This window comes from Euphorbia lathyris, chromosome 8 (assembly GCF_963576675.1).
Source record: "Euphorbia lathyris chromosome 8, ddEupLath1.1, whole genome shotgun sequence".
In the NCBI taxonomy this organism is placed as follows: domain Eukaryota; kingdom Viridiplantae; phylum Streptophyta; class Magnoliopsida; order Malpighiales; family Euphorbiaceae; genus Euphorbia; species Euphorbia lathyris.
The window spans coordinates 23,265,942-23,276,509 of NC_088917.1; the positions used below are offsets into that span (position 1 = coordinate 23,265,942).

The 10,568-nt window shown below is 41.0% G+C and overlaps 1 non-coding gene across 1 annotated transcript; it reads right to left on the bottom strand.

Annotated features, from left to right (window-relative positions):
- Positions 1 to 291: 291 nt before the first annotated feature.
- LOC136204424 (small nucleolar RNA R71) lies at positions 292 to 398 on the bottom strand. The gene has a single exon (XR_010675265.1). It is a non-coding gene; the product is annotated as a small nucleolar RNA R71 (small nucleolar RNA).
- Between the last annotated feature and the right edge of the window lie 10,170 nt (positions 399 to 10,568).

Consider the following 10,568-nt stretch of genomic DNA (forward strand, 5'->3'; position numbering starts at 1 on the left):
ATGTTCGAAGTGAAAGCGTCGATGATACAAATGTTACAAGCCGCAGTATAGTTCAACGGATACCAATCGGAAGATCCGAATGGGCATATTCTCGAATTCATCATGCTGTGCAACACGTTCAGATCAAACAGGGGCGTTTCTGACGACGTAATCAGACTGAAGATGTTTCCTTTTTCCCTAAGGGACAAAGCGAAGACTTGGTTAAACTGCTTGCAACCAGGAACGATCACCACTTGGGAAGAAATGGCTAGTGTGTTCCTAATGAAATATTTCCCACCATGACAAGCCATTAAGCTCAGAAATGAGGTTTCCCACTTCGTGCAAGAAGAAGATGAATCACTAGCCGAATCATGGGAAAGGTGCAAGGAACTACTAAGGAGAGTACCCAATCATGGCATTCCAATGTGGATGCAGATGCAGAACTTTTACAATGGGGTAACCAACATCTATAAGATCCAGATCGAATCTATTGCCAATGGAAATCCCGAAGATCTGGAACCTCAGGCCTTGTACGACCTTATTGAGAGAGTAGTGAGCATGAGTTATAACTGGCACTCTGCCAGAAGTGAGGGACAAAGAGCGGGAAATGAAGATGTTGTGTCAAAATTGACAAGTCAGGTAGAACAGCTTGCTAGACAGCTCGGCAAGATAAATGTGTCCTCGATCCACAACGAACCACCATTCAATGACATTTGTGATTTTTGTGGAGGCCTTCATTTTAGCATCAACTATCCCGGAGTTAAGCAGGGAAAGGGCGCACAGGCAGAATGTGATTATGCAGGGTATAATAAAAGGAATCCACCTAACCCATATTCCAACACGTATAATCCTGCCACAAGAAACCATCCGAATTTTGGATGGACAGGCCAGCTGAACCAGCAGGAACAACCAAGATATCAACAACAGCAAGGAGGACATTACCAGAGACAACCTCAGCAGCATTAAAAACAACCTGTTCCACCAAAGGAAGATATAGAGCCAGATATGAAGACGATGATGATGCAGTTCATGAAACAGACACAAGCTTCGATTAAAAATCTGGAAACACAAGTCCATCAGTTAGCTGCATCTACATCAAAAGGGAAGGGAATAATGCCAAGCAACACAGAGCCGAATCCAAAGGGCGATGTCATGGCGATAACTCTGAGATCTGGTAAGCAAACCCAACCCATTATTTCTGCTGATGAAATTGCTGAATGCGCAGGAACATCCAAAGAAGCTGAAGGGGAGCAGGAACAAGCTGTTCCCAGTGAAGAAGAAACCAGGAAGACAACCATTACCAGTAAGCAGGATCGGGGGGGGAAGCGAAAGAATGTATAAGCCACCTCCGCCGTATGTTCCACCTGTGCCATATCCAACGCGGTTGATCAACAAAAAGCTGGAAGAACATAATTCTAAGGTGTTGGACACCTTAAGGAAGTTGCACATCAACATTCCTTTCGTAAAAGCGCTGGCACATATGCTGACATACGCAAAGTTCCTCAAAGACATCCTGTCAAACAAAAAGAAGCTGGAAAACATTTCCATGATCCAACTCAACAGAGATTGTTCGTCAATACTCCAAAACAAACAGCAGCTACCTAAAAAGCTAAAAGATCCAGGGAGTTTTTCTATTCCTTGCTCAATTGGAAAGCTAAATATTGAAAATGCACTATGTGACCTAGGAGCTAGCATAAACCTAATGCCTTATTCTGTATATGCTAAACTTGGATTAGGAGAACCCCAACCTACTCGTATGTCAATTCAGTTGGCCGATCGTTCAGTATGCTATCCTAGGGGAGTTGTGGAAGATGTGCTAGTCAAAGTAGGAAAATTCATATTGCCTATTGATTTCATTATAATGGACATCGATGAAGACTTGCATGTTCCTATTATCCTAGGTAGACCATTTTTAGCCACGGGTAGAGCATTGATAGACGTAGGAGAGGGACAATTATTCTTGAGGATTAATGGGGAGGAAGTCATTTTCAAAATGAACGAGGCAATGAGACGCGCAAACAATAATGATGACACATGCTGTTTCCTGGATGAGTTTCAAAGTCTTTCTACTTTGCAGGAACATGACACTCTGGAGACTCTATTGGGAAAAGAAGTGAACTTATGTGAAGGAACAGGCTGTTCCATTGAATCCAACTTATCGACACCTCCTTTCGATCCTATTGTTCCTACTCATCAAGAACCACCGGAGATACCAACTGTGCCAGTGTCTAAACCAGAATTGAAATCGTTACCTGCACACCTCGAGTATGCCTTCCTGGAACCACCCAGCGGGAGTCCAGTTATTATATCCTCAAAGTTAACTCCTGATCAGAAAGCGCAACTTATGGAAGTTTTGCGAAGAAACAAGGATGCAATCGCATAGAAAATTGATGATATCAAAGGTATCAGTCCGGCAGTCTGTGTCCACGGAATCTTGATGGAGAAGGAGCACAAGCCATCTGTCCAGTCGCAACGCAGACTGAATCCCCACATGAAGGAGGTTGTGCGAAAAGAGGTGATCAAGCTTCTTGATGCCGGCATTATTTACCCAATCTCTGATAGTGTGTGGACCAGCCCTGTTCACGTTGTACCAAAGAAGGGAGGAACAACAGTAGTCCTCAACGAGAAAGACGAGTTGGTGCCCACGAGAACAATAACAGGATGGGGAGTTTGTGTGGATTACAGAAAGCTCAACAAAGCCACAAGGAAGGATCACTTCCCTTTGCCCTTCATTGATCAGATGTTGGAGCGGTTAGCGGGATATGCCTTCTATTGTTTTCTTGACGGTTATTCAGGATACAACCAGATCGCAATTCATAGTGAGGATCAAGAGAAGACAACGTTCATGTGTCCTTACGGGACCTATGCCTAAAGACGAATGCCGTTCGGACTGTGCAACGCTCCAGCCACTTTCCAAAGATGTATGATGTCCATTTTTCATGACATGGTGGAGCGGACCATAGAAATATTCATGGACGACTTCTCTGTTTATGGAAACTCTTTTGAGAGCTGTTTAAACAACCTCGAAGCCGTACTTGTGCGATGCAAGGAGACCCACTTGGTTTTGAATTGGGAGAAATGCCACTTCATGGTTACGGGCGGAGTTGTTCTCGGGCATAAAATTTCAGAAAAAGGGATGGAAGTGGACAAAGCGAAGGTGGAAGTGATAGAAAAGCTGGCTGTTCCGGCCAATGTAAAAGATGTGCGAAGTTTTCTGGGGCATGCAGGGTTTTATCGCATGTTTATCAAAGATTTTTCAAAGATTGCGCTACCCTTGTGAGCATTACTTCATAAGGAAGCGGAATTTTCTTTTAATGCAAGCTATTTAAAGGCGTTCGAACTATTAAAGAGCAAGCTGATCAACTCGCCTATACTGGCAGGACCCGACTGGGAACAGCCGTTTGAGATAATGTGTCACGCAAGCGATACTTGTCTGGGAGCTGTTCTGGGGCAGAGGGTTGAGAAGAAATTTCAACCTATCTATTATGCAAGCAAAACATTAAACGAGGCCCAGCAGAACTACACCACTACAGAGAAGGAGCTTCTTGCAGTTGTATGCCTTCGACAAATTTCGACCCTACTTGGTGCTGTCCAAAGTTGTTGTGCACACAGACCATGCTGCGCTACACTACTTGTTCGCGAAAAAGGATGCTAAGCCTAGGTTAATCCGCTGGTTATTATTGCTTCAAGAGTTTGATCTCGAAATTAGGGATAAAAAGGGAACGAAAAATGTCGCGGATGATCATTTGTCAAGAATTTCTCACCAAAGCAGCCAAGAACAACCAGAGATTTTGGAAAGATTTCCAGACGAGCGTCTATACGCCGCACAACCTGCGCCATAGTTTGCCGATATTGCTAATTATCTCGCCAGTTCACTTAAGCCTCACAACCTGTCCACTAATCAAAGGAGGAAGTTCTATGCATTTCAATAAAACAACATTTTAATAACATTTTCTGTGCATTTCAGGCAAAATATTTCAAAATATATGGACGTATAAGTGTTTTATGCAGATTGTATTGATCAAGTCAAAATGGGCGATAACACAGCCTGTTTTTCAACAAACCGTAAGGAGTTGAGCGCCCTTTGATCCAGCGGATTTTCGCTGTGTACCCGATGAAGGATAGCGATTAGACAAGACAGGTGCGGCGTGGCAGCAGTTGCTGGAAAGGCAGAAAAGGCAGAGAAAGCAACATGATGAAAAGATGGATCACCCCTTGAGTGTTTAAGGGTCAACTTAAATTAATCATTCCCTAGTATTAGTAGCTGTAGGAAAAACAATCTTATTTTGTAATATTTTGGTGCATGGTTCATTTTTCTTCCTTTATATAGACGTAGTCAAGGGAAGGAAAATACCACCTTTTTACTTTGAAGACATTCAGTTTTAGGAGAACTTTTGAAGAGAGTTGAAGCTCTCTTAGGACGATGATGCCTCCAATGGAGGTCTGTGGAATTAATGGTGGTTATTCACTCTTCACTATGAGTGAGTAGTCGTTTTGAATGGGTTTGGCCAGTTAGGGCCGGTTATGTAAGTCTTCTATTATCTTATTTATGAATGAATGGTGATATATTATGTTGTGCTTGATAAACTTTTAACTCCATTGCTTAAGGCATGTATGTTAGTGTTAGATGCATGATAGGAAACTGCTTTCATCTTCACGGAACTATTTATCAAGCATTCAACCCCGAAACAGAGATGTCAGGAGGTTGTATCAAGGGTTTTCTTAAATAGAAATGTTGTTTCGATCGTAATGCAAGAAAGAACCAACTTTAGGGACGCTTAAAGTTGTAGTACCTCTTAGAATCTTAAGAACACACGAGAGTTGACTTAAGTGAGCATTAAAGCAGAGACCTTGACTTCACTTTACGTCATTCATGAATAAATAGGGTGTTTAGAGACTGAAAGTAACCTGTTCTGCTGTGCTTGACCTGTTCTGCCTTTTTATCATTAAGTACTCTTTGAAATCAACCTAAGATTTGATCTTTTTTATGTTTGAACTACACCTCTCAAATTAAAGAATTGACACACACCACACACCCTGTTCTACAAAGTATTTCTTGTGAACTTTGATCCTCAATCCCTGTGGATACGATACTGGACTTATCATTTTATTACTTGTATCTAGTGCACTTGTTAGAGTCTATTCTGAGGACAACATGTACATATTGTGGCAATACAGGACATACGAAGGAGATTTGTTTCAAGAAACATGGGTACCCACCAAACTATGGCAATAGAAACAAAGGTAGTCCTTTCAGAACTAATCAACCCAAAGCAAATGCAGTAGTGAATCAGAATAGGGACAACGGAGAATCAGGAGAGGAGGAGGATAGACAGCAAAACACAGAACCTTTCTCCCTCACCAAAGAGCAATACCACACACTAGTCGCCCTATTGCCACAGAAGCCTTTGGGAAAAGCTCCGGCCTCGGGGGAGTAGTGTCAACACCTTCGTGAAAGGAGAAGGTTCTGGTAACGCTCAATATCCTAACTCTTTTTCATGATGTTGGATAATAGACACATGGGCCACTGATCACATCATTTGTGATACTGGACTGTACAGTTCGTATGCCCGAATAGAAAAGTGTTGGGTTAATTTACTAAATGGAGAAAGGGTTAGAGCCCAGTATGTAGGCACAATGATCCTTAGCACACAACTTATACTGCATAATGTCCTATGTATACCTGCCTTTGATTACAATCTAATCTCAACCAGCAAATTGTTGAAAATAGGAAAGTTGCGCATAGTAATAACGGGTTCAATGTGTGAAATACAGGACACAACAAGTTGGAAGAAGATTGGCTTGGCTAGAGAGTATGAAGGCCTATATTACTTGGAACACCCACTACCAAACACCTTTCATTCTGTTTTTTCAATTAAAGCCGATTTGTGGCATTTACGTTTTGGTCATCCCTCTTACGAGCGATTAAAGGGCCTTAACTTACCATGTAATGATTTCAATTCCTTCAAGGCAATACCATGTGATATTTGTCAAATAGCCAAACAGAAAAAATAGCAATTTTCTTTAAGCCACAGTATAGCAGCAGAATGTTTTGACATAATTCATGCTGATATATGGGGACCAGTAAAGGAATCTCACTCTAACAAGCATTATTTTTTAACCATACTTGATGACCATAGCAGGTATACATAGATAACACTAATGCAGACCAAAGGTGAGGCAAGTATAGCACTGCAACATTTTTGCAAATACATTGGCAATCAATTCAGCAAAAATGTAAAAGTTATAAGGACAGACAACGACCCCGAGTTCATCATGAAGGACTTCTATGCCATAAATGGGGTTATACATCAAACGTCATGTCCGGAAACACCACAGCAAAACAGACGTGTAGAAAGAAAACACCTCAACATCATGAACACCACAAGGGCCCTCATGTTTCAGAGTTGTTTACCAAAGGAATTTTGGTCAGAAGCAGTCAGCCATGCCGTTTATCTTATAAACAGGCTACTCTCAGTGCCTATTCAGGGACAGACTCCTTATGAACGTCTCTATGGGAAGCAGAGCAACTTGGAAGACCTCAAAGTATTTGGGTGCCTATCTTACGCATCACCCTTAGACAGGCACAAGAACAAATTCACAGACAGAGCAATCAAGTGTGCCTTCTTAGGCTACAGACATGGCACAAAAGGGTTCAAATTACTGAACCTAGCAACTAACATTGTTTTTTTTCAGGCATGTCAAATTCTTTGAGGATCACTTTCCTTTCAGCAAACAAACGACAGGCACATCATACTGCAGTGAGGAGGAACTAGATACCCTACACATAGCATCTATGAGTGATGATGAAATTGATTTAGAGGAAGAACAGTTGCTACAAGAAGAGATACAGCAAGTGGATATCATGCAAGCAGAGAATGAAACAATAGATGAAACACATGAACAACCATATCAGTTAACAAACAGACCAACAAGAACAAGGAAACCACCCTCATATCTCAGAGATTACCACATGGCCTTAGTACAAGGCACCACCCTGCCTTGCCCTACGAATTCACCACATGCTCTTTCAAATTATCTCTCCTATGACAAGCTGTCTCCCACCAAACGCACCTTCACCGTCAACCTCACTTGCCACGAGGAACCTGCAACGTATAACGAGGCCAAGTCAAACATACAGTGGCAACATGCAATGCAACAAGAGCTTGATTCTCTGGAAATGAACCACACATGGGACTTAACTTCATTGCCGATTGGGAAAAGACCCATTGGCTGCCGCTGGGTGTATAAGATCAAGCACAACGCAGACGGAAGTGTTGCACGATTCAAGGCCAGTGATGGGTGTCGAATCCACCAAAGATAATTATAACTTCACTTAGCCGAAAATAAATTGTAAAAGAGCAAGTAAAGGTCGTGCCCAAAGGATTAATACTGATCTAATCACAAATATAACCAAGCAATTAACAAAAAGTAAATAAGGGGGATTGAAATTGTTGATTAATGAATAAATAAAAATTGCAGAATTGAAATGAAATTAAATTGGTGATTCTTATATGATGGAATTTCGATCAAGGGAAATTCGCAGGCTGAACAATTATTTCCTTATTGATCATTGAAAGTGAGATGATATCATAATTGACATGATCTGGATTGGTTATAGTCGTTCCTTATTCATTCCCGACCTAATCCTTCCTTAATTCTAAAGCAAATCCTAGAGCACCTAAAGATAAGCCCCTATTCGGCCAGACAGTTCTAGCTTAGCGCTTAGAATTTAATCTGTTGAAAGCATTAGGGATTAGAAGGACCCAATCTAAGTTAACCGAATTCTTAGCGATTCCGATTTAAACCAAATCACATGTTTATGCGCTTGAACATAGTTAGGATTTCAGATGATTACAAATCCTATAGCCTAACGTTGTTTCAATGAATGAAAAAGCCGAAGCCCGGCCGAACTGTAACCTAAACTTTCATTGAAGGTCTGATTTCATAGATCGATAAATATGTAAACAGATCACATAAAATTATATTACTGAAATTAAGAACAACAATCTCACAATTGGAAATAATGCTAGCCTTTGATTAATCCCTTAATCGATAAAGTGTTTAGCTACACATAGTCATGAATTCGACTATGATAACCATTAAAGACGATAAAAATAAATAAAGCTAACTAAGAACCCAAAAAGAGAAAAAAAACCTTTAGAGAAGAAGTCTTGTTCTCCATCTATTTATAGAGAAAACCTCATCCTAAAAGTTAGGTAACCAAATAATATCTATCTAAATCAGCAACCTCTTTTACAAATTTCAAATCCCTGATTTCCTACCTTCTTTTTCGAGTTGGAAAGGTCCTGGTCAATTTGAACATCAGCAGATTTGGAGGTCCTTAGTCTTGGGCAAGACTAACTCCATTTTCGCTTCAGCTCCTTTAATTCAGCACCAAATTCCTTTCTGGTCCAAAGTTTCTTCAATTAAGTCTAATTCTACTCCTTTTAATCATTTGAGTCCTGTGGAGGCAAATTAAACCAAAACAAGCAATAATACCCAAAATAACACTAAATTAATTAAATAACCTAGCACTAAAATGGACATTTGAACGTTCAATTGGAGACTTATCAGCCAGCCTGGTGGCGAAAGGCTTCTCACAACAAGAGGGGGTGGACTTCAAAGCTACATTCGCCCCTGTAGCAAAATTCACAACCATCAGAACCCTTTTGGCTGTAGCAATATCAAAAAACTGGCACTTACATCAATTAGATATTGACAATGCATACTTACATGAGGATCTTGACGAGGAAGTCTACATGCAGTTGCCACCAGGAATGTCACCAAAGGGTCCTCACCAGGTTTGCAAGTTACGAAAGTCACTTCACGGTCTCCGGCAAGCCGGCATGCAATGGAATGCTAAACTTACAGCAACCATAAAAGCCATGGGCTTTGTACAATCTGTTGCAGACCCCTCTTTATTCACCAAACAGGGTGAAGGGCACACAACAGCTCTCTTGATATACGTTGACGATGTTATCTTGGCAGGGAGCGACATACAAATGATTGATTTAGCCAAAAACACCTACGACTCTTTTCACATCAAGGATCTGGGGCACCTCCATTATTTCCTCGGCTTCGAGTTTGCACGAAACAGGCACGGACTCCACATGTCACAAAGAAAGTATTTATTAGAGTTGCTACAAGAAACAGATTTTCTAAACAGCAAACCAGCCTCTTCACCCGCATTACTAAACCACAAACCTAGCCCAAACACAAAAGCACTCCCAGACATCACACCTTATAGACAATTAATAGGCAAGCTATTATACCTCACACACACAAGGCCAGCCATTTCATACATCATAAACAGACTTTCACAACGTCTTACCTAACCAAGTACAGACGATCAAAATAGGGTACACAGAGTACTATGTTACCTCAAGGGGACGATTGGTCTGGGCCTTTTCTTCTCTGCATGCAACGAGTTGCGCCTCTAGGCCTTTTCGGACTCTAATTGGCAACTTGCCCTGAAACTCGTAAGTCCGTCACCGGCTACGCAGTTTTCCTTGGCTCAGCCATCATCTTCTGGTGTTCAAAGAAACAGAACATTGTTTCCCGTTTCTCCTCCGAAGCCGAATACAAAGCCACGACGTCTACATCGTGCGAGCTTCACTGGCTCACTAATCTCCTCAGAGATCTACATCAACCGCCGTCTACGGCATCCCTTCTCTTTTGCGATAACACGTCAGCTATGCACATAGCCCAAAACCCAGTCTTCCACGAACGCACAAAACACATAAACATTGACTGTCATGTGATTCGAGAGCGTGTTCAGACCGACCTTATTCATCTCATGCCGATCTCCTCCGCTTTCCAGCTCGCGGATTTGTTCACAAAGCACAACATGCACCGCACCTCCGTTTTCTCATCGACAAACTCGACTTGAAGAATCCCTATCAAGTCTAGTTTGAGGGAGGATCTTACAGTAATAAAATGAAAACTGAAAGCTTTTGTTACAAATGGAAGGAAGAAAGTCGAATAGATGAAGAAGAAGAAGAGACCTTTCCTTTTTCTCTCAAAATCCAAGGAGAAGAAGAAGGGTTTTACATTTAATCAAGTACATGAGGCATTAAGTACAAACACGCCACTTCTCATTGATTGCTCTAAGGGCTTTTTAGTCTTTGTACTAAGCTAGGGGCAATTCGGACTTTTCACCAACACAGTAGATTCTAGAAGGGCTTCCACAACTTATCATGGGATCAACCACACTCAACCTCACCACAAACTCATCACCACCATCCATTGCATTCCTTGTGATCAATGGCTATGATTAGGACACTTGTTTTATTTTTCTTTGCCCATTAAGTTTACTTGATTGGTACACCTTGCATTTCAATATAAATGTAATAGTTAGCTATAGTTTTAACCCTAATGAGAAATACAAGATTGATTTCTTACCTCATTCAATTAATAAAAAGCAAAATATTTTTCGATTTTGGCTACAATACTGGAAAATATTTTTCGTTGTTTGTTTGTCTTAAAAAAATTCTATTCAATATTAAAAATGGAAGAAAAATCGAAGAAATTATTATCGTCAATTACTATTTGTGATGACATAATTGAAAGAAGCTCGTAATATTGAT